At 36.2% G+C, this 27,672-nt stretch overlaps 1 long non-coding RNA gene across 3 annotated transcripts in view; it reads left to right on the top strand.

The window, feature by feature from the left end:
* LOC107967950 (uncharacterized) overlaps positions 1-27,383 on the top strand; it is a 42,211-nt gene extending 14,828 nt beyond the window's left edge. Inside the window, exons 4-5 of one of the 3 annotated variants that reach the window (XR_001708809.2) lie at positions 25,115-25,209; positions 27,207-27,383. This is a non-coding gene — a long non-coding RNA (uncharacterized LOC107967950). Of the gene's footprint in view, positions 1-9,397; positions 9,519-17,196; positions 17,399-25,114; positions 25,210-27,206 lie in introns of those variants that run through there. The other 2 variants (XR_001708810.2, XR_001708811.3) reach the window with 2 other exon arrangements.
* Positions 27,384-27,672: the final 289 nt, after the last annotated feature.

Here is a 27,672-nt window from a genome sequence, read left to right as displayed (position 1 = left end):
AAAAAGAACATTACCACTCTCTCTCAGTTTCCCAGCATGTCCATCAGAGATAATCGCTACTTGAATTATACTTTTTTTATTACTTTATACCTTGTTTCCTTTATGGTTTTACAACATAGTTTTATTCCCTAAATAATGTGTGGCTCCATTTTCTTTTTCTTTTTAACTTTATATAAATGTAATTACTGTATTTCTTTGCAATTTTCTTTTTTTGTTGTTCAATGGTATATTCTCCCACCAACACTAAATAAATGATTTCAGTTGTTCTTCATTCTTTCTAACACTTGAGGTAGTGGGTGTTAAGTGCTATTTAATTACAGCTTTTAAATACATTGTTATATTCTCTTATTCATGTGTAGGTGTTCTTTATATATTCTAGATACTAATGTGTTGCAAAGAGCTTCTCCCAGTTTATGACTCATCTTTTCATCATATGGTGTCTTCTGATGAGATACATTCTTAAGTTGTCAAATTTGTCAATATTTCCCTTTCAGTTTCTTTCTGTAAGAAATCTTCCTTTTGTATTTAAGAAATCTTAGTTTTCTTCTGTTGATTAATATACCTTACTGACTTTCAGAATTTTGCCTTTTACATTTGCTTTAGTTTATCCAGAAACAATATGTGTGGATGGTGTGAGGTGGAGGTCCAATTTTATGTTTGTTCCCCATACGTGTACCCACATGTCCAGATATCATTTATCAAATTATTTGTTTTTCCCCACCTCAGATATCATTAATATTTACTCTGTCACAAATGTATAGGCTTATTTCTGGGCTATCTATCCCATGGTCAATATGTCCATCTTTGTGTCAATATAAATATACCATCATTTAAAGGTATAATCAGTTTTGTTATCTCGTGAGTCAGATTTTCTCACCTTGCTCTACTTCTTCTGGTTGTATTGGCTTTTCATAGCTTTTTGTTCTTCAATATGCACTGGAGACTCAGCTTTTACATCCCTTCCACAGACCTAAAATTGTTACTTTGGTTTGATACGTCTTGATTGGAAAGCTCTTTGATTATATAGATTAATATGGGGAGAGTATTTATGATATCAAGTCATTCAGTTCTTGAATATGGTACATTTTTCAGGTTATTTAATTCTTGAATGACTTTTTAGCAATTAAGTTTTTCTATAAGCACAATATACATCTTTCATTAGCCTTATTTTGGAAACATCACATTTTTGGTGCTATTAAATATGATATATATGTTCAAGCTTCCTGAATCCACACCTTGATTAATTTTATATATATAATACAATTTTAATTATATTTAATATATATAAATGCCCTCCTTATTGCTGGAAATGCTTGTTGTTTTAAAGTATAGTTTCTTATGTATATTGATCATAAATGTTTTCCTAAAATATTATATTATTATTGATCTTATTGAGATTTATTGACATATTTACCTTTTCTGTACTCTTCATTCCTTCATGCATCTCTCTGCTTCTCATGGATCATTTTCGTTTTGCCTAGAAATGCCCTTTTAGTGATTTCTTTAGTTTGGGTATATTAATTAAATACTTTCCTCAGTTTTTGTTTGTTTTTAAATGTCCTTATTTTGTCTTCATTTTACTGAGTATTTTCACTAGGTTGGCATTTATATTTTACTAGGGAGTTGAAAGTATCATTATATTGACTTCTGACTTCCTTTTTTTTCTTGTTGAGAATTCAATTTTCAATCTTATTAAATCTGAAGGAAATATTTCTTTTTATTCTTGACTGCTTTTATTTCTATGTTTTGCTTCAAATAGTTGTACTATGATGTATGTATTAGTCTGTTCTCATGCTGCTAATAAAACATACCTGAGTCTGGATAATTTACAAAGGAAAGAGGGTTAATTGACTCACAGTTCAGCATGGCTGGGGAGGTCTCAGGAAACTTACAATCATGGCAGAAAGAGAAGCAAACACATCCTTCTCCACATGGCAGTAGCAAGGAGAAGTGCAGAGCAAAGGGGGATGGGAAAACCTCTTATAAAACCATCAGATCTTGTGAGAACTCACACTGTCATGAGAACAGCATGGAAGTAACCACTCCTGTGATTCAATTACTTCCCACCAGGTTCCTCCCATGACACATGGGGATTATGGGAACTACAATTCAAGATTAGATTTGGGTGGGGACACAGGCAAACCATATCAATGTACATAAATATGGTTTTTTTTTTGTTTCTTATAGTGGTTTATAGAATTTCTTAAATTTATGCCTTAATGAATTTTAGCATTCTAGGCCATTATCTCTTCAGATTTTGTTTCTGTTTTATTCCTTCTTCTTCTTCTTGGATTCCAATTACATCACGGGACTGTGTCCTTTATGACTTCTATATTTCTTTTTACATATTCATTCTTCCATCTCTTCAAGATTCATTCTGTATAATGTCTTATTACCTATCTTTCAGCTTATTGATTCTCTTTTCAGTTGTTTCTAATCTGTTAACTACATCCATTAAGCTTTATTTCAAGTTTGTATATTTTTGTTATAGAATACATATTTGATTCTTTTTTATAGCTTCTAGTTATCAAATGACATTTCCCTTCATTACATCTAATTTGTTTGATGAATTAACATATATGTATATTGTTTGTTTTTGATAACTCTAATATCTCGGTAAACTGCAAACGTTTTGCTACTTTGTTTTTTATTTAATGTTTGGCCATTTGGCCTTGTGTTTGATATTTTGGGTAATTCTTAGTTAGGATGAACATTGTGTATAAAAAACTGTGGAAACAATTTGAGTCTCTGGATGTAGTATTGCCCTGTAGAAAGGAAGTAATTGGGGACTGGACTTTGGTTTTATAATAGTTGGTCTAATTCCATTTAATCCATGGCTAGCACGTAGCCTTTCAGGAGTTCCAGCTGAATACATTAGGTGCTTACTAGGATTTCTTCCTCCGTGCAAGGCTCAGAACTCTAATTTTTGCCTACATAGCCTCTTGAGATTACTGAAGGTTTTGCTTCAAAATCAAGGATTTTGACTTCCATTGAGGAATCAGCAAACATCTTGAGGGAAAAAGTAGGGATAAATGAGGCTGAAAGGGTTCTTTTTCCCCTTTCACACAGATTTTTTTTTCATTAAATCTGCACTGCATTAGTATGTCTTGAATGTCTTCAAGAAGATGGTTTTTATATTTTGTCAGAGTTGATCTACAACAAGGCAGCAGCACATCATTATCAGAATGGGAAATCCTTTATATAAGCTTGAAAAGACTGTGTTCTACAATTCTGGGGTGCACTGATGTATACGTGTGTTAGACTGTCTATTGATTTTTGTATTTATGTCTTATTACAGATTTAATTATGTCTGCTTAATCAATATGTGTCCAAATCTATCAGTATGACGATTGATTTGTCAATTTCCATTATTTGTCCTATCGAACTTTGTCAATTCAGAAACCATGTTATTCAGTCTACACTGTGCTAGAATTATTATATTTTCCTGGAGAATTAAATCTTTAAAGGCTTTTATCATTATTTAGTATCACACTTTTATTGTTAATGGTATTTGTGCCTTAAAAGTCTACTTGGCACATATACACATATTTTCCCTGGAAGACTGGTTTTAAAAATAATCCTGTATGTTATGACAATCCTTAACTAGAACATTTAATTGATTTACATTTGCTTCAATCATAAATTTATTTCACAGCAATATTCCTTTTTCTAGCTTTTCTTGACCTCTTTTGGATTTATTAATTGCATTTTCTCACTGAATTAATCATAATCCTTAACTCATGGCTATTATTAACACCAACAGTTGTATGCAAGAACTTCTCTTGTGTTATGCAGATATTTACATATTTATTCAATCCCTTCTTCTTGTTTTCCCTTTGTAGTACACCAAATCCCTATGAGTCTTTTTGGTTTTATATGGTCCTGCTACATGTGAATTTCTCTTCTGAATGCGTGCATTTTTAATATAGGTAAATGTTATTGTGCTACATAGCTCCATCTTCCTTACATGTTTTTTTCACTCAGCTCTGTTACTATAATATTTGCCGTTTTGCTCACCGTACATCTAGTCTGCCTTCTAAATGCTGCTTAGAATTTCATGTTGTGCATCCAACTATATTTTAACCGCCTGTGCTTGCAAGAGTCTGCCACCTCAGAAAATGGTTCAGTGAAGCTCATTCAAATATGTGCCCTGGAAATCTATTTGTTTTCCACATCCCTTGTCTTACATTCTCCATCACAGTTTCTGTCTCAAGAGACTGACTTGTATGGACTTCATCAATGTACACCTTTGCCATCAGTCACCTGGTAGGGCTGCCTAATAATGAATATGGGAAGGACAATGATGGCAGAAAGGAGCGGGGTTTAGGGTATTTTTTTACTTTGTGCGGTTATATCAGGTTGACTTTGTTGCCTTATCCCACTTTTACAAACCTTCTCAAGGCAGCCATTTCCACAGGCTTTTCTCCTTAAAGATTCTTGTAATCACTCCCTCACCTTATCCTCTTAGGCCTAGTGGTCATAACAGACCAAAATACTGTACTCTCTTTAGATTTTCTTATATTACACTTATCTCCTTTTGATAATTATTTTAGTGAGTGTCTTTAAATTATTCTAGCATGCTGGGATCTTGTCTGATTTAAACCTTATAGAACTGTAAGAGAATTGACATTATTTTACTATTGCCATTACTGATTTATTTAATTCCTCAAAATCTGGAGTTAATAAATTTCATCATCCTTAAAAATGATAGAAGAATTAAAAAACTTGTTTGCCATGAACCCCTATCAATTGGTACATTATTATTTTTGTCTTTTATCTTTTGTATTTCTTTGAAATCATCAAGATATAATTATTAACATTGTATACAGTGAATTTTTGTTTGATTTTATACATATGTGCCATGTTTTTTCATTTGCTGTTATGACTCCAACATTTAATGTTGAATCATTTCCCTTTTGCCTGAAGTACAGGGGTTTTTGTTTGTTTGGTTTTTAATTTTTATTTTATTTTATTTTTTGCAAGATAACAAAGTTGAGGTTGACGATTACTCTTTTTCCAGTGGATTGATAATAATAGCATTTCACTGTATTTTTCCTGTTGTTGTTGATAAGTTAGCTGTTAGTCTACTTATCCTGCAATGAAGACATTCTGCATTTTCTGTTTAGCTGTTTTAAGATCTTCTCTTTGTCTTTGTGCTTTCCACTTTCACTATTGTGTGACTGGATGTGGGTTTCTTTTTATTTATTCCATTGGGAATGCATTGGCCTTCCTGAATTTGTGTACTGGTGATTTTCATTTTGGGGGGAAATTTCTCAGTCTTTAGTCCTAAAAATGTTTCTGCTCTATTCTTTTTATCTGCAACTCGAATAGGAGATATAAGTTGTACTTTGTCACTTGTTTCAATCTTCCAAACTCTCTTTTTTAATATTCTGTATCTCCATATTTATGTGCTGCTCTCTGGATTCCTTTTTTTAAGGAAATATTACTATTTGCTATTGCTGGCTTCAACTGCTTTAATATGCTTTTAAATTCATTTGTTGAGTTTGTTGCTGTCTATTTTATTTTATTTTATTTCTAGAACTTTATTTATATTTTAAATATACTTGGAAGTTAGAAAAATTCTTGCTCTTCATTCCATTTCTATTCTACTATATCTTTAAAAGTATAAAACACAATTACATTGTATTTTAAGTCTGATGATTCCAACACTTCGAGTCTTTTGCGGGCCTGACATCTTTGTCTCTCATGGTGTCGTTTCCTCGTGTGTTTTGATTTTCAATTAAGTGCTGCAATTACTTGAATTTTTTTTCTGTTAAATATTGATAACTTACATGAAAGTTTTTTCTCCAGTAATGATTTACAATTATTCGTGGTAGGCGCCTAAGGTACTTTCAATTCATGACCACTTTCAATAAAATTATTAACTCTAAGTTCTTTTCTAACTATACTGGTGGCAAACTGAGGGAACTCATACCTATGGCTACAAATTTCCAGGACAGATCACCTCAAGCTCAGCTTTAAAGTCTTACTTGGGGAATTTTTCTAAAACCTTAAATGTGGATAGTTGGGGTCTAGGATTATATCTAATTCACCTTTACACTGAGGGTGTAAAATTGTGAGTTCCCAGAAATATCTCTGCAGCTTCCTACTTGTCTGTCTACCTTGGATGTCAATGGGCTTTTCTCCAGGCATCAGTTTCCTTAAAGCCTATGAAAACCATAGCTGATTTTTTTTGTTGATTAGTAAAGTCCCTCTCAATATGTAAATAAGCTTTCATGCTCTAAAAGTGTTTTCCGAAATATGACTTCTACTTCTTTTCAGCCTCTTACTCTCTTTCAATGCTTTTGTCAGTTTATTAATGTGTTTTAAAAGATTAGAAAATTTTTTTTTATTCACCTTTTTTTAAATTCATTTTTGGAGACGGAGCCTCATTCTGTCAACCAGGCTGGTATGCAGTGGTGCAATCTCAGCTCACTGCTGCCTCGCCCCCTGGGTTCAAGTGATTCTTCTGCGTCAGCCTTCTGAATAGCTGGGATTACAGGTACCCACCCCCACACCTGGCTAATTTTTATAGTTTTAGTAGAGATGGGGTTTCACCATGTTGGCCGGGCTGGTCTTGAACTCCTGGCCTCAAGCAATCCTCCCACTTCAGCCTCCCAAAGTGCTGGGATTACAGATGTGAGCCACCATGCCCAGCTTTGTTCAGCATTTTTAGTTGTTTGCAATGAGATGGACAATCACAGTATCTAATCTACCATTTCTTCTGGAAACATAGCTTTAGTAGAGTTTTGGCAACACTATATATATTTAAGTTATTCAAATATTTATGTTATTCACATGATTAATATTTCATTTGTTTTGCTCAATATCAGAAGAGGATATTCTGTTTTTCCTGTTACTAAGACAATTTTCTTTCTGATATTGCAGTTGTTCCTTCATCATTGCTATGGGCAATGGATCCTCCTGAAATGTGATGTTACAAGGCAATTTTCTGTATTTGTCTTCTGTGATTCACTAACAGCTTGTTTGATTTTCATAACAGAAAATAATTCTCTCCAAATGCCAAAAGACAACTCATTTAAATAAGCCTGGTTCATGGTTTATCAACTTGATTACATCAGTTCTTTGAAAAAAAAAGGAGTTTATACTATGGTTTTAGAAAAAATTGCTTTCTCTAGTGTCATTTATATTTTTCTAGAAAACAAACATATAATTTGTAATGCCATGCCATCATACTAATAGGACAAGGAGGGGTGATCCTTCTATTTCATCAGAAAGTCAAATGCATAACAAATCCATGTCAATGATGAAAGTGTTTCTTGTGCATTGTAAGGATCAAAGCAAGTTAAATGGCTTCATCAAGCCAAGGACATTGTGACTGGTCATAGGAGTGAAGCAAGATCATGATGCAGAATGAAGAGCAATTTTTGGTTTTGTATATGTCATGTCTATTTATGTTGGCTATTTTCACCAAGAAAATAATATAAAAGCAATGTGGAAAATAATAACACATAATGTATATTTATATATACAGTTTTAATTACACATTGTTGCCTTTCCTAATAACCTAATAGAGACTATTAAAACTAAAGGAGATATCCTACTTTTTTCCACAAACAATAAGAACAATCTGAACTAAAAATCAAACACATGTAACTGATTTGTGAGATATTGCTACAATTTTGAAATTAAAATGTTCAGAAGTCTGCTTTGGACTCAGATGGTTACCACAGGTAACCAACATTGAAACTTAAATTCATTTTTTTTTTTTTTTGAGACAGAGTTTTTTTGTGTTGCCCAGGCTGGAGTGCAGTGTGTGATCTCAGCTCACTGCAACCTCCACCTCTCAGGTTCAAGGGATTCTCATTCCTCAGCCTCCTGAGTAGCTGGGACTACAGGTGTGTGCCACCATGCCTGGCTAATTTTTTTTTTTTTTTAGTAGAGATGAGGTTTCACCATGTTGGCCAGGCTGGTCTCGAACTGCTGACCTCCTGTGATTCACCTGCCTCGGCCTTCCAAAGTGCTGGGATTATGGGCATAAGCCACTGTGCCTAGCCCTTAAATTCATTTCTACAGTGTTCTATTCTACAGACATTCTTGAGGTTAAAAACAAACAAATAACCAAAGCAAAGCCAAACCAAACAACTTAAAAAACAACTTACTGCAAATTCATTATAGCCTTATAACTTCTCTGTCTTTAAAAAGTGAAAGAAGTACCAAATATCTGCTCAAATTCTATAAGAGCTTTTAATTGTTTTACCTTTACTATTTTCTATAAGAGAATTATAAAATAATAAATAAATGGAGTTTATTTCAACTAGGCTATTATGTCTCTCACCCACTCTACCCACCATGCTCTGGTCCCATCACTGAAATCATTGGAATACTTTTTGGTATATAAAGGAAAGCATGCTGGGAAAAATACATGACATGAAGAATAAAATGGCATTTGAAGTACTCTTTGTTTTGTTTAAACAAGAGACATGATTACATTTTATTTGAGATACCAGAATAACAATGTGTTTTTTTTTCTTTTTTAAAAAAGTGGTTTGGGGATTTTGAATAGAAAGGGAACATGTGAAAATATAATGTCTTGTGGGTACTGTATTTCTGAGTACAGAGAATGTCAACAGTGTCCCTCAGTTTTTAATTCTGATTTTTGTGTACCTGATAAACACTATTTCTTACTTTTCTAAATGAAAAATGTAACAAATACAAGTAAACATAAGGTATATTTCTTGTCGTTAGACAAGTTATAGTACAGCTGGGGAAACAAACTTTATCCAGTTCTTATACATGATACCCTTGCCTAAAGATTGCTTCTTTAGACATTGGTGATTGTGCCTGTGGTCCTATGTTGGCCACTAATTTTCTTTTGTTTTTGCCTTCATAAGATCCCAATATTTCTGGAAATCTGAAAACAAACATTCCATACAATATATTTTGGGACTGCCTTATTTATGTTGGAGAAACAAGCAGAGGGCACATATTCTTTTTTTTTTTTTAAATCTATTCCATAAGGGTGATCCTTTGATTAAGAAACAGAATCCTTAACAGGTATCATAAATGTCCACTTATAAAGCTTAAACAATAATCAATGATATATGATATTTAGTTTTAGTATGTGACTATTAAAGATCCCAGCTTGTAGAAGTTGGTCAGCACATGCCTATCATTTTTATTTCTCTGCATGGAAAGTCTGCTGCTCCACACGAAACTATCTTCCAGGCCACAACTAATCCAATAGCTGGTAGAAAAAAATGACACAAGCTATGTCAATGAGATTCTCTCTCTTCTAAATTTATTTTTGAAACTCCAAGAATCTAGTCAGGATATTTGTGGCCTAGATCACAAAAAGAATGTAAAATCAGAACTAAAGAGTAAGAGTTTGAAAAATATTCAAATAAAATCATAGACATTTAATTTGCTTCTGCAGAGAAATCTGGCATTCTGAGAGAGAAGAATTAAAGAGCCTTGCAAAGAGAGTAGAGATGACCACATGGTCCTGGAAAGACGAGGAAAAGTAGAAGGGGTTGCTATCCTTCTGATTTCTGGTTCTTGTCCTTTGTTACACCAGACCAACATGTTTGTCTTTGAATGATGTGCAATTCCTTTGAATTATTTGAATAAATACTAACTTAATCTAGTTTATTTCTTGAAATAAAACAATTTCTACTTGTAATAGAGATTGCTAATTGTTTACACTATCCATCTTTCCTTTCTCTTCCCTGACAGAACCCTATATTATCAAGTGTAGCAATATGTTCAGCTAAAAGATTTATTTCCCAGGCTCCTTTGCAGCTAGGAGTGGTCATGAGAATAAGTTCTAGTAAAAGGTATATTAATAAATTTGCTATCTGGGACTTCTGGTCAGTTTGTAAATGGAGACAGCTTATAGGAACTCAAGCAGCCTTTGGGAACATGCAATGCCATGAAGATAAAAGTTTGGTAGTGAGGATGTTGGAATAGAAAGTTGAGAACACTTGTGCCTTTCTTGACTTTGGAGTATCTACAGGAAGGGTGGGCAAACTTTTCCTAAGAAGGATTGCAACCACTCAGATCTGCTTTTGCCATATAAAAATAGACATGGCAATATGTAAACTAATGGAAATTACTATAGTTCAATAAAAAAGGCTTTTACTAGAGTTTTCTGACCTCTGCTCTAGATCATCTTTGCATTGCCTGTTATCGGATTTTGTTTATCTTTGGAGATAAGCTTTTTGGAGTTTGAGCCACTGTTGTAGGAATCTGAACTTGACCTGAATAAAGACCAGGATTAAAGAAAAAATTAATGCATGATAATTGAACTGAAATGAATTGAACTTCAAATGTACAGATCATTTGGAAAGACCACCTGGAAAGGTTTAATGGAGGTGGGATCTAAAGTGCATCTTGAAGAAAGGCCACTTTTTATATTTGAGAGAATAATAGAATAACAATCCAGGAAACAAAATGTCAAAACTGAGAAGCCAATGTAAGAAACAGCAGTGTGTGCATAGAAGACTTGTTCAACTAGAATGAAGAATTCAAGAAAGAAAGAAATAAGGAAAAACATTGGAAATATATTCTGTGATTTTATTGTAAAAGGCAATGGAAGCCAGGCTAGGAAATACATGCTTTCCTTGTCTTTGTAAATCATTTTCTTTCTTTCTTCCTCCTTTTCTCTCCTTGCCCTCTGTTTCCTGATTAGCAGTCAATCTGGCATAAACATTAGGTAGGATGCTCTAATGTGGTCATTAGGGAAGGGTTTGTATAGATGGTGCATAATTATACTCCCTTACACAAAGGGGTTTGAAAGCCATTTTTCCACCTGTCTTTCATCATATTCAGAATATTGGAAGATGATGTATTTACTTTTAAGAGATTTCTAGATTTAAAAAAACAATGCAGGTCAAGAAAAAAAAATGAGATAATTTAGAAAAAGCCAAAAGGCCTTACTCCTGTAACCTTTGTGTACCCTTCTGCTTTACTAATTCCAAATAGTTTAAAATCTCTTTCAAACGGGCATAATTCTTCCTAACTTTCTATTTACATTCGCAGGCCTTTTGTCTTTTTTGTTCCTTTATTTCTTCAAAACTGCCTTTGTCTGTATTAAATAGACATTGTCTAACATACCATTTTAACTCATTTCTTTGACTATATTTTAAATTTTAATTTCGTAGCAATTACCACGGGGATCACAATTAACATCCTATTTATAACAATCTAGTTAGAATTAATATAAACTTAATTTCGTGGTATACAAAATCTTTGCTCCTGTGTAGCTTGTTTCCTTTCCACTTTTTGAGCTGTTGTAATATTACACAATGTGTGTCCACTAACTTAGAGTTGTAATTATTGCTTTATGTGGTTCATATAGGAGAGAAATATTATTATCAACAAGTAGTACATTCATATTTTCTTCTTTATTTTCTTATATATTTTTGACATTGTTCTTTATTTATTGATGTAGTTTCAAATTAATATTTTTGACCTTTCATTTTAACTTGGAGGACTCTTCTGGTATGTTTTTGTAGGACACATCTACTTATAGTGTTGAATACTCTCAGTTTTTGTTTATGTGGGAACTTAAAAATTTCTCCTCATTTTTCAAGAATGCTTTTGCTGGATATAGAATTCTTGGTTGACGTTTTTTTTTTTTTCCTATCAGCACTTTGAATATATCCTCTCACTACTTACTGGCTTCCATCCTTTCTGATGAGAAATTAGCTATTAATCTTATTACGGATCTTCTGTACATGATTAATCACTTCTCTATTGCTCCTTTCAAGACTCTCTCTCTGTTTTTGGCTCTTAATATTTTGGTTATGATGTGTTTAAGTGTGGATCTCTTTGAGTTTATTCTACTTGGAGTTCTTTGAGATTCTTAAATGTATATGTTATTTTTAAAAAATAAAAAGCAAGTTTTCCATCATTATTTCTTCTAAAATTCTTCCTGACTTTTTCTCTTCTTTCCTCCTGGGACTTCTATAGTTTATATATCAGTATATTTGATGATGTCCTACAAGTCTTTGAAGTTCTGTTCTTCTATTTATATATATATATTTTTTTGATCCACGGATTGGATAATCTTGATTGATCTTATCTTTCTACTCAAATTTGCTGTTAAACCTTTCCTTTAACTTTTTAATTTATTATTCTTTTAAGTTCCAGAATTTTTCTTGGTTCTCTTTAATAACTTCTGTCTCCTTGTTGATCTTTTCTATAAGTTCTCACTCTATTAGTTCACATGAAAGCTGATTGTTTAAGAAGCCTGGCATCTCTCTTGCTGTATCTCTCTCAGGCTGTCACATGCCTACTCCATCTTCATCTTCCACCATGTTTCTAAGCTTCTTGAGGCCTCACCAAAAGCATATGCTGGCACTATATTTCTTGTACAGTTTTTAGAACCATGAGTCAATGTAAACCTCTTTTCTTTATAAAATACCCAGCCCCAGGTATTCCTTTATAGCAACACAAAACAGACTAACACAGAAAATTGGCACAGAGAGTGGCACATTGCTATAAAGATACTTGAAAATGTGGAAACAGCTTCGGAACTTGGTAGCAAGAAGAGGTTGGAAGAGTTTGTCAGGCTCAGAAAAAAGAAGATGAGGAAAAGTTGGAACTTCATAGAGACTGGTTAAATAGTTGTGACAAAAATGCTGATAGAGATATGGACAATGAAAGCCAGGCTAATGAGTTCTCAGATGGAAATGAGGAAGTTATTGGGAATTGGAGCAAAGTTCACACTTGTTCTACTTTAGTAAAGAACTTGGCTGCAGTGTGTCCATGACCTAGGGCTTTGTGAAAGGTTGAACTTAAAAGTGATGATGTAGGATATGTGGTGAAAAAAATTTCTATACAGCAAAACATTTAGGAAATGACAGGGCTACTTCTAACAGCCTACAATTAGGTATGAGAGCAAAGAAGTGGCTTAAAGTTGAAACTAATAATTAAAAGGAAGCAGAGCATAATCGCTTGGAAAATTCACAGTCTGACCATGTGGTAGAGAAGGAAAGAGCATTTACAGGAGAAGAATAGCATAAATAAAAAGGAGTGAAGTTTTAACAGACAAGACAACAGGAAAAAGGCCTCTGTATTAGTCCATTTTCACATAGCTGATAAAGATATACCCAAGACTGGGCAATTTACAAAAGAAAGAGGTTTAATTGGACCCACAGTTCCACATGGCTGGGGAAGCCTCACAATCATGGTGGAAGGCAAGGAAGAGCAAGTCATGTCTTACATGGATGGCAGCAGGCAAAGGGAGAACTTGTGCAGGAAACTCCACCACATAATAACCATCAGATCATGTGAGAGTTACTCATTATCATAAGAACAGCACAGGAAAGGCCTGCCCCCATGATTCAAGTACCTCCCACTGGATCCCTCCCACAACACATGTGAATTCAAGATTAGATTTGTGGGGGTACACAGCCAAACCATATTAGCCTCAAAGATATTTTAGAAATCTTTGAGGAAACCCCTCCCATCACAGGCTCAGAGTTCTAGGAGGAACAAATGCTTTTAGAAGTCCTGGTTTTAGACTCTGCTGTATCCACCTTAGGAGACTGCTTCCCCATCCCAACTGCTCTTGCTCCAGTCATGGCTCAGATGGCTCTGGGTATAGCTTGGGCTGCCGCTTTGAGGAATGCAAGCCATAGCTTGGTGGCTTCCAAGTGGTGGTAAACCTGCAGGCACACAGAACACGAGAGTGAAGGAGGCATGGCAGCTTCCACATAGATTTCAGAAGATCTATCAAAAGGCCTAGGTGCCCAGGCAGAATCCCTAAAGGGAGCTTCTACTAGGGCAGTGCTGAGGGGAGCCAAGATGGGAGCTCACACCCAGAGTCCCTACCAGACCACTGCCTAATGGAACTGTGGGAATGGGGCCACCACCCTCCAGACCTCAGAATGGTAGAGCCACCAGCAATGTGCACCCTCAGCCTGGAAAAGCTGCATATATCAGAGTCAAATCCATGACAGCAGCCATGTGGGCTGCACTCAGAAAGCCATAGGTGCAGAGCTTCCTAAGTCTTTGGAACCTACCCCTCACACCATGCACCCAGAGTGTGGGACATAGAGCCAAAGGTTACTTTGGAGCTTTAAGATTTAATATCTGCTCTGCTGAGTTTCAGACTTGCATGAGGATTGGTGTCCCTTCTTTTGGCTGACTTTTCCCTTTTGTAAAGGGAATGTTTATCCAATTCCTGTACCACCATAGTATCCTGAAAGTTAATAACTTGTTTTTCATCTTACAGCCTCATTGGTGGAAGGAACTTGCCTTGGGTCTCAGATGAGACTTTGGACTTTGGACTTTTGAGTTGATGCTGGAAGGAGTTAATGTTGGGGGGGACTATTGGGAAAGAATAGTCATATTTTGCAATATGAGATTGTATTTTGCAATGAGATTTGGGGGTCTAGAGGTGCAATCATATCTTTTGGATCTTTTGTCCCAAATCTCATGTTGAAATGTGATCTCCAGTGTTGGAGGTGGGCCCTGGTGGGAGGTGCTTTGGTCATAGAGGCAGATCCCTCATGAGTGGTTTGGTGCCCTCCCCATGTTACCTAGTAAGTTCTCACTCTATTAACTCACACAAGAGCTTATTGTTTAAAAGAGCCTGGCAGCTCTCTAGCTCCCTCTCCTGCTATGTGAAATGATGCTCCTCCTTCACCTTCCACCATGATTGTAAACTTCCTCACCAGATGTAAATGCCAGTACTATGCTTGTATAGTCTGCAGAACCATGAGCTAAAATAAACCCCTCTTTTCTTTATAATTACCCAGACTCAGGCATTTCTTTATAGCAACAAAAAATGGAGTAATACACCTAGATAAATTTTAAAAAAATTTTGTGTTAACATTTTTAAAAAAAATTTTAGCGAGGTTTATTACTATGAGTCTTGCTATGTTGCCCAGACTTGACTGAGAGTCCTGGACTCAGGTATCCTCCCAGCTTAGCCTCCCAAATTGCTGAAATTACAGATGTTAGGCTACCACATCTGGCCTCATTATCCTTAATTTTTGATTTTTAGATATAGTTTCATTTAGTCTTTTGAACATATTTAAAATAGCTGACTTAAACTTCATCAGTAAATTCTAAGGATTGGGCTTCCTCAGGGACAGCTTCTTTTGATTGTCTTCTTTTCTGTGTATAGGCCATATTTTTTTTTGTTTCTTTGTATGTCTTATAATGTTATGTTGAAAAGAGGACATTTTAAATAATACAATGGGGCAATTCTTTAAATCAGATCCTCTCCCCACACAGTGTTTGATATTTTTGCTGCTGGTTGTAGTTACCATTTTTATTTTTAGTGGCTTTCTGAAATAGTTGTGTACAATCTGTATTCTTTGTCATGTATGGCCACTGCAGTCTCCGGTCAGTTAACTTAGTTGTCAACTAATGATTAGAGAAAGCATTCCTTATACATCCAGAACCAATCAGTGTCTCAGCCTTTGCTAAGAGACTGTGTGCATGTTGGGACTGGCTTCAACACTTGGCCAGCAGTTGACACCACCACTGTAGCCTTCCTGTCCTACTAGTGAAGAGCCTCAAGGTCAGATACAAGTAAGAGAGCATGTAGGCTCTTCTCAGATCTTTCTTGAACACGTGCGCTGTCTTATGTATGCAATGACTTTCTATATTCCCAACAATATTTTGACACTTTTCAAAGATCCAGTGTATATCTTATTCAGTAACTTTTCTTCTTAAGCTTTCAGTTAGTCTATTGTTTACTCCAGCTGTGAACCACCTCATCAGGTAGCCAAAAAGTTAAACAATTGCCTATATTTAGTTTTTAACAAAATCCTCCAGAGAAAAGGCTTTTTTTTTTTTTTTCAACTGGATGAGTGCTGATTCAGGTCAAATGAAGGGAGATTACAAGCCCAACCTTCCAGGAAACCACATAACGGGTCAAATAATGCCAATTCTCTGGGAGCTGGCATTTGAAGCTTTGAAGCTTTGAAGAAGGTACAACCACATTTTTTTTCCCTTTAGTGGCTTCCAGAGTTTCAGCATAATATGAGCTGTTGGTTTTCAAGGTTACCATGGAGCTAGACAGCTGGGAATGGGACTAAGGTAGGTGATGTGGTTTGGCTCTGGGTCCCCACCCAAATCTCATCTTGAATTTTAATCCCCAAGTGTTGAGGAAGGGATCTGGTGGGAGGTAATTGGATCATGGGGGCAGTTTTCCTCATGCTGTTCTCAAGATAGTGAGTGAGTTCTCACAACATCTTATGGTTTGAAAGTGTGTGTCTTCCTTCTCATGCTCTCTCTCCTGCCGTCATGTAAGACATACCTTGCTTTCCCTTTGCCTCCCACCACGATTGTAAGTTCCCTGAGGCCTCTCCAGCCATGCAGAAATGTGAGTCAATTAAAAGTCTTTTTTTTATAAGTTGCCCACTCTCAGGTAATTCTTTATATCAGTGTGAAAATGGACCAATACAATAAGTTAAAATGCCACAGACATTTTAACATTAGTTAATTTTCAGAGTTCTTAAAATATTGATTCTGATCATGTTTGCCAGCTTTCTTATTGTTTTTATGGATGAAATAATTTTTCCTATTTCTACCAACATACTAACTTCTGCTATTCAATAATTTAAAGTAAAAAAATTTTATATTTGTTTCAGAATATCTTTATTGGACTCTCTAGTATTAGTTTTCAGATGGCTAATAGAACCAAGAAACAAACAAAAAAGTTTATTTTAAGTTTTTCTCCTCACCTCTTTCCAAAATTGACATGAGGTCTGGAAAATTATTATGTATCAAGTAACTACACTGTGACTAATTTCTTATTTTTCTTTTTGGGGTAGATGTAAACAGGTTTAATTTTTGAAGTAGGGTGTTAATGGCAAGAATATGTTTAAACTTTATCCTGATTTTTAAAAACTGTAAACAGAATCCTATATGGAGTTTGTTTTTTAAACTTCCCCATTTCTAATAACAAAATGTTCCTAACTTATAATACACACAAACCAGTCATGTCTGCTTAAATCACTTTAACTTGACCAGTCTTAATTTTAGAGAACCATCTTTTCCAGATTCATGTACATCATGTAATTGCTTAAATCAGTAGATATTCATACAAAATTCTGAAATGGAGTCTGGCTCAAGGTAGGATAGGAGTGAACCTATTGAGTTCTCTCCTTTCACTTTTCTACCAATCTTACTTTAAATAATTTAACATCTCAAAGTTTCTCCACGTAAACTAAATGCAGAAGGACACCCAAATGGATCTTTTTTATTCCTCAGAACAAGAGCCCTATGTATGAACAAAAGAAGATTGATCTCCAAGTAATATGTGCTACAAATACTACCTTTGCCTTATTTGTGGATGAAGACTGCAATAGGTTCCTAATAAATGCTTGCTACGTGACTAGTGCTCAGTGAATTGCTGTCCTTAAATAATTTTTCTGAGGCATGAATTTATTGCACAATCATAAGATTTATTACATTCATGTGTCTACCACATGTTCTCTGGTAGATAGATGAATCTCCATAACCCCCATTCTACTGCTTTTCAGATTAACACATCTGGGATTATGTTCCTAAGTACAAAGAGATGCCTATTAAACCAGATCTGACTTTGCGCTAAATTCCCCAAATGTGCTGACTTCATTTGACACTACTGTCTTTTGACAGGAGAGTCTCAGCTTTCTGAATAATGTTAAGCAGGGAATTACAATAAATGTGGACTTGGTAAGTGAATGTTGTCATTGTGTGTGCTCCTTACAAGCCTAGTAAGATGAGACTGACAATTTATAGTAGAATAATCTTCTGTCCAGTCCCTGTGCAGAAATTAACTATATGGCTTTTTAGTGGGTATTTCAGGAGGCTGTCATACTTAAGGTTTTTGAAAAATGATGATCAGATAAAGGACTCTAAAAGACATTAAATAATGATTTAAATAGGAGTATAAGAGCTAAGGAGGAAAATCTTGAACGACCCACTCTAAAGACTATTAGTTGAAGGAGAAATTAGACTCTAAAGGTTATGGTTATATTTTATATGACATAGAAAAACTCCCACTAAATCTTACAAATTCTAGTCAGGGAAAAACGCAGTGGCACAATTATTAATAGAAAAAGCAAAGAGAACAAATATAGCAGTTTCATTTAATGCTAATGTCTTATCTGTACTGAGTTATATAGCATCTGTCTTTTGAAGAAAACCAAAAATGTGGGAAATTGTGTTATTCCAGCTTTGCAAAGGACTACTATAATTCCCATTATAATGGAAAGATAAAAGAAAACAACAACACAAAACATATTTTCACCAGTGTGAGAATCTCGTATTCTTGTATGAGTGGCAGAATATGTTTATACATAGAGAACACAGTATATTCAGTATCCTACAAAAATATGTAAATATATAAACAATGCAATGCTTTTGGGGATTTACAAAATAGCATGACAAATAAATCTCTAACCATGTAATAATTTTGGCCTAATTATTTGGCTTTGTCTAATACAATAGAATTCTGAAACAGTAAAGTTTAAATACTAAATCATTATTTTTGATGTGCTAAAAATTTCATTAAATGTATTTAAATTATTTTTTATATCTTAAGGAAAATGATTTGTTTCATTTTAGTAGAATAGAGAGGATTCTTTTATTCTTATCATATAATAATATTATATATCATATTAGTAGAGTATTAATATGTAGTGTAATTAATAATTATCAATTAAATCACTAATTTATAATTATATTTTATATAATTTATAATACAAATATATTTCTCATCATAATAAGTAATATGTTTACACAAATGAATACTCTCATTTTTACCTAGTTATCTTGCCTATTATCTTGCTTGCTTGATTTTTTAAATTACAGTTCCATTTTTATTTACTTGTTTTTTGCCTTCTTTGCTAGATTTCGTGCTCCCTGAAGCCAAGACCCCTGGTTTATTTATTTTTATCTCTCACATTATATTAAGAAAAATAGCTGTTATAAGGCATACGTTTTGACCTTTAAGTAGCTTCCTTGATTATAGCTGCATTTTATGATAGAGAATATGGTATTTGTTACTCAATCGGCTTTTCTTTCATCATCAAATTTAACATTAGAGGGTTAAATCTTTGTGGCAATGACAGTCCTCATCTTCCTCATCTACTTTACATTTTCTGTAATTCCATTTCCCTTTTTTTCCATTTCCTAATATTTTATTCTTTCTCCTGATGAAACCATGACTACTGGGAGGTGATCGAGTGAATGGCTGAGCGTACAGGCTGTGCTTAGACTCATTCCCGGCTCTCACCATTTAGCTGTTTTAACTTTGGGCAAGTTTCTTCATCTCTATGTCTCCTTGGCATTTACTACAAGTCATGTTTACAAATTGCACGGGAAAATAAAGTAACTATACATAGAAACAATTGGATGGCCAATGTAGATATTCATACCTAAAAAAATAAATCACTGGCCAGGCCAGACAGAGTGGCTAATGCCTGTAATCCCAGCACTTTGGGAGGCTGAGATAGAAGGATTACTTGAGTTCAGGAGTTCAAGGCCAGCCTGGAAACCAAATCGAGACCCTGCCTCTGAAAAAGAAAAAATATCAACAGGTAGGACAACCCATGATTGTTATGTAAGATAAACAAGAGAGACAATTGTACAGGCTATGTTTTCTTTCTCTCATGAATGTCTTTAAATTTTGTAGTAGTGGAAAATTATATAATATTTTATTCTTCTTAACAGTAAATCTTTTAAAAATGAAGTGAACTTTAGTAAATACAGTGTTCTACAGAAGCATAACATTTATTTGTTTGTTTAAAATTTGTTTTTTAGAGATGGGGTCTTGTTTCATCACCCAGGCAGGAGTACAGTGGTGCAATCATAGCTCACTGCAGCCTCAATCTCCTGGGCTCGAGGAGTCCTCCTGTCTCAGCCTCCCTGGGACTACAGGTGTGTGTTAGCATGCCTGGCTAATTTTTTTTTTTTTTTTAGCAAGTGGGTCTTGCCATCTGTGTTAGGCCATTCTTTGCATTGCTATAAAGAAATACCTTAGCTCGGCGTGGTGGCTTATGCCTGTTATCCCAGCCCTTTGGGAGGGCCAGGCAGATGGATCACCTGAGGTCAGGAGTTCAAGACCAGCCTGGCCAACATGCTGAACCCCCGTCTCTACTAAAAATACAAAAATTAACTGGATGTGGTGGCACACACCTGTAATCTCAGCTACTCTGGAGGCTGAGGCAGGAGAATTGATTGAACCTGGGAGGTGGAGGTTGCAGTGAGCCAAGATTGCACCACTGCACTACAGCCTGAGTGACAGAGTGAGACTCCATCTCAAAACAAACAAACAAACAACACCCCCACCCCCCCCCAAAAAAAACCTGAGGGTGGTAATTTGTAAAGAAAAAATGTTTAACTGGCTCATGGCTCATGTTTCTGCAGGCTTTTTAGAAGTCTGGTGCCAGCATCTGCTCAGCTTCTGGGGAGGCCTTAGGAAGTTTCCCATTATGGTGGACGCAAAGGGGAAAGCCATTGTCTCACATGGTGAGAGAGGGAACAAGAGAGAGAGTGGAGGGGAAGAGAGGTGCTACACACTTTAAAACAATTAGATCTTGGGAGAACTCTCTCATTACCAAGGGGATGCAAATACCCCATGATGCAAACACCTCCCACCTGGCCCTATCTCCAACACTGCAGATTACCTTTCAACATGAGATTTGGCTGGGACACAGATCCAAACCATATCACCATCTTGCCCAGGCTAGACTGGAACTCCTGGACTCAAGCGTCCCTCCAGCCTCAGCCTCCCAACGTGCTGGGATTACAGGTATAAGCCACCACGCCTGGCCCAGATGCATAATTTTATATACTATTTGAGGCAAAAAAGATTAAAGATTCTACCAGAAAACAATTGTTATTGCACAAGTAATGATATTTAGGTAGGAGAGCAAACATTCCTCCCCCTCCCAACCAAAAAGAAAAAAAACCCCAAAAAACAAAGAAAAACCCTTTTCCTCAAGAAGAAAACATCTGTCTATTTTATATGCCAGTGAGAAAATGTGCATTTCGCTCTACTTAGGCATTTGTTTCTTCCAGGGTATCCTGGAGGATTTTTGACAGTACATGCCAGAGGTTTGGAAAGTTTTAACTTTTAAGGTTCTATTTTATTGTAATCCCGATCCTTTGACAAAACGTTAAGTTTTAAAAAATAGGATTTTTAGGCCAGGTGCGGTGGCTCGCGCCTGTAATCCCAGCACTTTGGGAGGCCGAGGTGGGTGGATCACGAGGTCAGGAGATCGAGACCATCCTGGCTAACATGGTGAAACCCCGTCTGTACTAAAAATACAAAAAATTAGCTGGGTGTGGTGGCGGGCGCCTGTAGTCCCAGCTACTCGGGAGGCTGAGGCAGGACAATGGCTTGAACCCGGGAGGTGGAGCTTGCAGTGAGCAGAGATCCCGCCACTGCACTCCAGCCTGGGCTGCAGAGCAAGACTCCGTCTCAAAAAAAAAAAAAAAGGATTTTTAAAGTTTTAAAAATATACAATTTTAACCTCACACTAATTTATGGCATCTTTACAAAATGTGATCAATCTTTACAAAAGTATTAACTCTAATTTTATGATAATTCAATGAAAATATGATCTAAGGAGTACTATTTTTATTCATTAATTTTATGGTACCAGCAGTTGCTTCATACTTGTTTTTGAATCTTTGAGTAAAGATTCATTTATTCCAGGTATTAATCTGAATACCATATTACTTAAGCCGAATTTATTTACATAATTTTGAGTGAATGATATGAAGTAAGATGTCTTATTCCATTTTATATTTTGCAAAGTTATCCTGTTTTAAATGGGGTTATACATTAGCATGCATACTTGTTTCTCTCTCCACTTTTTGGCAAGGCTATTTTTGTGGAGTTTTGTTTGTCCTACTCTCACAAAATTCATAGGTTGAAGACTTAACCTTCAATATGATGGTAGTAGGAAGTGAGGCCTTTAGATGACGTCTTGTGGGCAGAGTTCACATGAAGGGGTTATTGCCTTCATAAGAAGACAAATAGACATCAAGGCTCCCTCTCTCCACCATGTGAGGACACAGTGAAGAGGCATCAACAACGAAAACAGTATTTCCTATGATTTAGTTAACTGCAGTTCTATGCTAGACACTATACAAAGCAGTCAGCACACACATTCCCATGTCATTTATTCACTCAATGCATAGTTTAAAGTGTTTATTATGTCCCAGGCACTGTGCTGGGCATTGAGTAGGTAGTGATGGGCAGGAACAGGTTCCTGCTCTCATAGAGCTTAATTTCAGTAGGAAAGTCAGACAACAAACAAATAAAAATGGTGTAAGATCATTTCAAAAAGGGCTGTGCTGTGAAGAAAGCAATACAGGTGTTGTGATAGAGAGTGACAGAGGAGGGGAAACAGGAAGGAAATACAATTATATTATGTGGTCAGGGAAAGCTTCAATGCAAAGTCACATCAGAGGTGAGATCTGAATGATGAGAAGAGAGACAATGAAGACCAGAGGAAGGCACAGTCTAGGAAGGAGAACGAGCAGATGCAGCAAGCTAACTGCAGTGGGAGTATCTTTAGATTATCAAGGAATTCAAAGATGGCCAGTGTGCCTGGAGCATAATGAGTGAAGAAGTATAAGCATTGATGCTGAGGAGGAAGGCAAGGGTTAAGTCATACAGTGGCTTGTGTACCATGTGTCTTAGTCTGTTTTCTGCTGCTTGTAATAAAATACCTGACTTTGGGCGATTTATGAAGAAAAGGAATTTATTCTTTACATATACCTTATAGGTTGAGGGGCCTATACCTTATAGGTTGAGGGGTACATCTATAGGAGGGCCTTCTTGTCGGTGGGGGTCTCTGCACCATCCTGAGACAGTGCAGTGCATCATGTGGTGAGGGTGCTGGGCATGCTAACTCAGGCCTCTCTCCCTCTTGTCATGAAGCCACCAGCCCCACTCCTATGATAACCCCATTAACCTATTAATTCATGAATAGATTTATCTCTTCATGAGGGCAGAGCTCTCATGACCCAATCATTTCTTCAAGACTCCATCTCTCAACACTGCCACATTGGGGCTTAAATTTCAACACACATTTTGGAGGGGACAAATATTCAAACCATAGCACCATGGGAAAGGATTTGGATTTTACTTTAGGTATAAAGGAAAGGTTTCCACTGAGGAATGGCATAATCTGTTTTGTATGTTGTGATGGTTAATGATGAGTGTCAACTTGATTAGATTGAAGGATGCAAAGTATTGTTCCTGGGTGTGTCTGTGAGGGTGTTGCCAAAGGAGGTTAACATTTCAGTCAGTGGACTGGGAAAGACAGACCATCCTCAGTCTGGGTGGGCACAAACTAATCAGCTGCCAGCATAGGCAGAAAAAAAGCAGGCTGAAGAACGTGGAGAGATTAGACTGGCTTAACCTCTGAGCCTACATCTTTCTCCTGTGCTGGATGCTTCCTGCCCTTGAACATCAAACTCCAAGTTCTTCAGTTTGGGACTCACACTGGCTTCCTTGCTCCTCAGCTTGCAGATGGACTATTGTGGGACCTCACCTTGTGATCCTGTGAGTTAATATTCCTTAATAAACTCTCCTTTATATATACATCTATCCTATTAATTCTGTCCCTCTAGAGAACCCTGCCTAATACGTGGGTTAAAATGACCGTAGTATGGTTAAGTGGAGCATGGTTTCTAGAGAGTCTGAAAGTAGGAAGCAAGGGATGACAGGGAGCCTACTGCAGTACTCCAGGCAAGAGATGGTGTTGGCTTGAATTAGAGTAGTTTTCAGGAGGTAGAGTGAAGTGGGTGGATTTGCATTGAGCTTTTAAGAATTGCTGGAAGGATGTGCTGATGGGTTGACTGTGATGGGAAAACCAATTTGCCAGATAGATGGATGTACTAATTTGAGATGCAGTTTTAGTTAGAATACTGGTTAAACTGCTGTGAAACATTCAAAGATAACAGAGGTTTAAAAAAGATAGATGTTTACTTCTTTGTAACATTGAATGTAAGTGGTAAAGATCTGAGATGATAAGGAATGATGAGGACCAAGAGTTCTATTATTTTGTTCCTCTGTCAACCTTAACATTACGTTTCCTTCCTGCAGTTAGGATGACTGTTTCCAATCTTTCTATGACATCTCAAGCAGTAGGGAAGAAGAAAGAGAACAGAGGGGATGCATTCCTTTCTCCCTAAGATTACAACTCTAAAGTTGCATTTATCACTTCCACTCTTATCCCCTTGTCCAAACCCAAGATATAATATATAGCCCCACTCTATTAGTCTGTTTTCATGCTGCTGATAAAGACATACCTAAGACTTGGTAATTTATAAAGAAAAAGAGGTTTAATGGACTGTCAGTTTCATGTGGCTGGAGAGGCCTCACAATCATGGCAGAAGGCAAAAGGCACATCTTACATGGCGGCAGGCAAAAGAGAATCAGAGCCAAGCAAAAGGGAAACCCCTTATAAAACCTTCAGATCTGATGAGACTTAATCACTACCATGAGAATTGTATGGAGGAAACTGCCCCCATGATTTAATTATTTCCCATCAGATCCCTCTCACAACACATGGGAATTATGGGAGCTACAATTCAAGATGAGATTTGGGTGGGTACACAGCCAGACCATATCACGCACTTACGTAAGAATGAGAAGAGAGGGGTGGGAAAAGTTGTCTTTGGCAGGGTGTCCACATTCCTGAGAACTATGAACACCTACATTAATGTGACAAAACTGTTAGGACTAGGAACTGAGAGCCTTTGTGTCAACATAACTTAATTATTTGTTCCATCCTAGAATAGATAAAAGACTGTAAATCAATAAATAACTTCACTATTTGCTTCAGGAGATTCTTGTAAGTCAGTTTGTCTGAGATAATGAGATTCTGTTCATCTGTGCAAACAAATTCCTTATCAAACAAAAGTTTACTTCTCAAGACTTACTTCAAGACCCTTGCCTTACTGTATCCATCAGTCCTAAACAATTATGTCTTGAACTTCATCCAATCCCAATCAGTTATCTTCCTTAAAAAGTCGCTCTAAACTAATTGAAGTCATAGCCCAAACCCTGAAAACTTCCCACTTATTAACTTCCCTTTCTGATACACTAAAACTTCGTCAAGATCGTGTTCTTTCTTGTTTACTGCAGTGAGTTTAACCTTTGTTTCTGTTTTATCAATAGATTGACTAATCATATTTTGAACATTTCAACTATCTGGCGATTCACCAGGATTCAACTGATTGGCCTCTCAGTCCCCTAGCCTCAGATCCTTCCTGGTAAGAGAGCATGCTCCTTCGATGCTCTTGAGGTTCCCCTGACTAGAATGGTGGGGCAGGTTTTGAATTAGGCCGAATGCTGATTATTTTTCATTGAACCAAAAATGGTAGGTATATATTTCTCCTAGGGAATGGATTCCCTCTTAGGAATATTTTGACAATGAGTCAGAATTATGAACTCTTATCTCGGATGGAAATGCCTTATGAGTAATAAACCACTGTTTTGCTTGTCTTTGTCCTTTCTTGCCTCTGTATGTCTTAAATTTCTAAGAGTGTGTATAGGGAGAGAGTAGGTGTAGGCTTGATAAGTCCATCTTGAAACAAGTCAAGGAGGTCTGGTTAGACACCCCTTGCAAACTTTTCCGTGGGTCACTTTATGTGGATATAATTTAACTTTTCTCAGTCTTATCTTTGCATCCCTGAGAACTACTTTGTTTAGACCCATCTTCGTGGAGTCTGGAGATCCTTCATCAGCAATGATTAGACTCTTGGCTCAATTCTGGAGACATAAAGTTGCACCTGACCATTTCTTTCTGATTATGGCAGAGCTCTTGAAATTGTCTTAATGTAAACCTGAGTCTATGCCTACTCTCGGATAATCCATGTGACTATCTTTCTAAATGACGCAATTTCACCTGTCATGTAGGATTACAGGTGTCACTTGGGAATGACCTTTGATATAAACATAATTCTTCATTTGTGAAATATCATGGCAAAACAGATAAAATTCCAGAGGTTTAATGGTCTGTAAGTTTAATTGGTATGAAAAGATTTTCAAAATAAATTTAAATTTCAAAATTGCTTCCTTAGAGGATTCTTTGGCCAACCCATATTAAAAATATGGAAAAGTTTAAACTAGATGTTCTTTAATTCCCCCCAAATCAAGACCTTAACCAAATAAAATAAATATTATTACCTTAAATTGGAAAATGAGGGAATTACCCTAAGGGGACAAATACTTTGTCCAGTGACACATAGAGTGGTAGGCATAGTACTGACTCCCCCCAAATGCAACAAAAATGTCCTAATCTCTTGGAACTGTGAATATGTTACCTTACATGTCAAGAGAGATTTTGCAGATGTGATTAAAGTAAGGGTCTTGAGGTAGCATTATTGTCCTTAGTTATCTGGGTGGGCTCAATAAAATTAAAGGGATCCTCATAAGTGAAAAAGGGATGGGGGAGGCTTGGAGTGAGAGTGATATGAAGATGCTACACTGCTGGCTTTGAAGATGGAAGAAGAGGACATGAACCAAGGAGTGCAGGTGGCCTTGAGAAAGTGAAAAAGGCAAAGGAAGATTCTTTCCTGGAGCATCCAGAAAAAAATGCAGTCCTTTGAGACTCTGATTTTAGCCCAGTGAAAACCATTTTGCATTTCTGATTTCCAGCGCTCTGGATAGATATTCATGTTGGTTCAAATCACAAAGTTTGTGGTAATTTCTTATAGGAGCAATAAGAAAATAACACAGCTGATAAATGTTGCAGCAGGTTTTTGTCATGTCTGACACTAAAACCATTTTTTTTTTAACCAGCCCAGATAGTTCCCCCAAAATAAAAAGCAGTAAACAAACCGCAAACAAGCCAAGAACAAAACGGAAGTCAAAGTAATGAACTAGGAATTGAAGAGCAAAGTACAATTAACAAAAAAAGTTTGCGTATGTGTGTGGGGTGGGTGGGGTGGCGGTGGTAGTGATGATGAGGGGAAGCTGTGTGGTGATGCAGCAGTCTTAGTAAAAATGTTTCAAATAAACATGGATTTATTACACTCTGTTCAATGTGTGTAGTTGAGAAGATCAAGCGACAAGCGTTCAAACAGGAGGCAGGCACTATTCCCAACCTGCACCACTTAGAAAGGTTCTATTTTGAAGAGTCCCTTTATGTTTAATTGATTTGTATCTCTATTTATTCCAAGAAAGCCCTTGCTAAATTTAATGTCATTCAATTTAGATGTTACCAGTAGAAAAATATCTTTTTCATGTTTTCTCTTTCTCTTTTCAGGTCCTTCTTATTGGCAGGAATGTTTTGACATTAGCTGTTTCAGAAGGGGAAAGGTTGCATGATAAACTGAACTTGGAAAAGCATCCTCTTTGATTTTCACAATGAGATATGCTTGTACACACATGATGCTACAAGAACAGATTTGTAGCAGCATTACAAATAATGTTTTAATTACAAGTAATGCATTAATTATTCCACAGACCTTGGTGCCACTGTTCTCAAGCCTCTGTGAAAGTACTGCCCATTCCCTCTGCCTCCTTGCTATAATTGCCTACAATAATCTGCAATCAATCTCCCCTTTGTTCAAATTATCTGATTTCAGTATATCCTAAAAATGCTAGGAAAAAAGATAAATATCACCATAGATCTCATTCCATATTTATATATGCTGTTGGCATGCCCCCAGATTCCTGACTTATATTTATGGAAACAAATTTAGAGAATTCAAATTTCTATCAAATATTTC

This window comes from Pan troglodytes, chromosome 14 (assembly GCF_028858775.2).
Source record: "Pan troglodytes isolate AG18354 chromosome 14, NHGRI_mPanTro3-v2.0_pri, whole genome shotgun sequence".
NCBI lineage: Eukaryota > Metazoa > Chordata > Mammalia > Primates > Hominidae > Pan > Pan troglodytes.
Note: the sequence above shows the minus strand (reverse complement) of the source record. Positions and strands in the feature narration are given on the sequence as shown.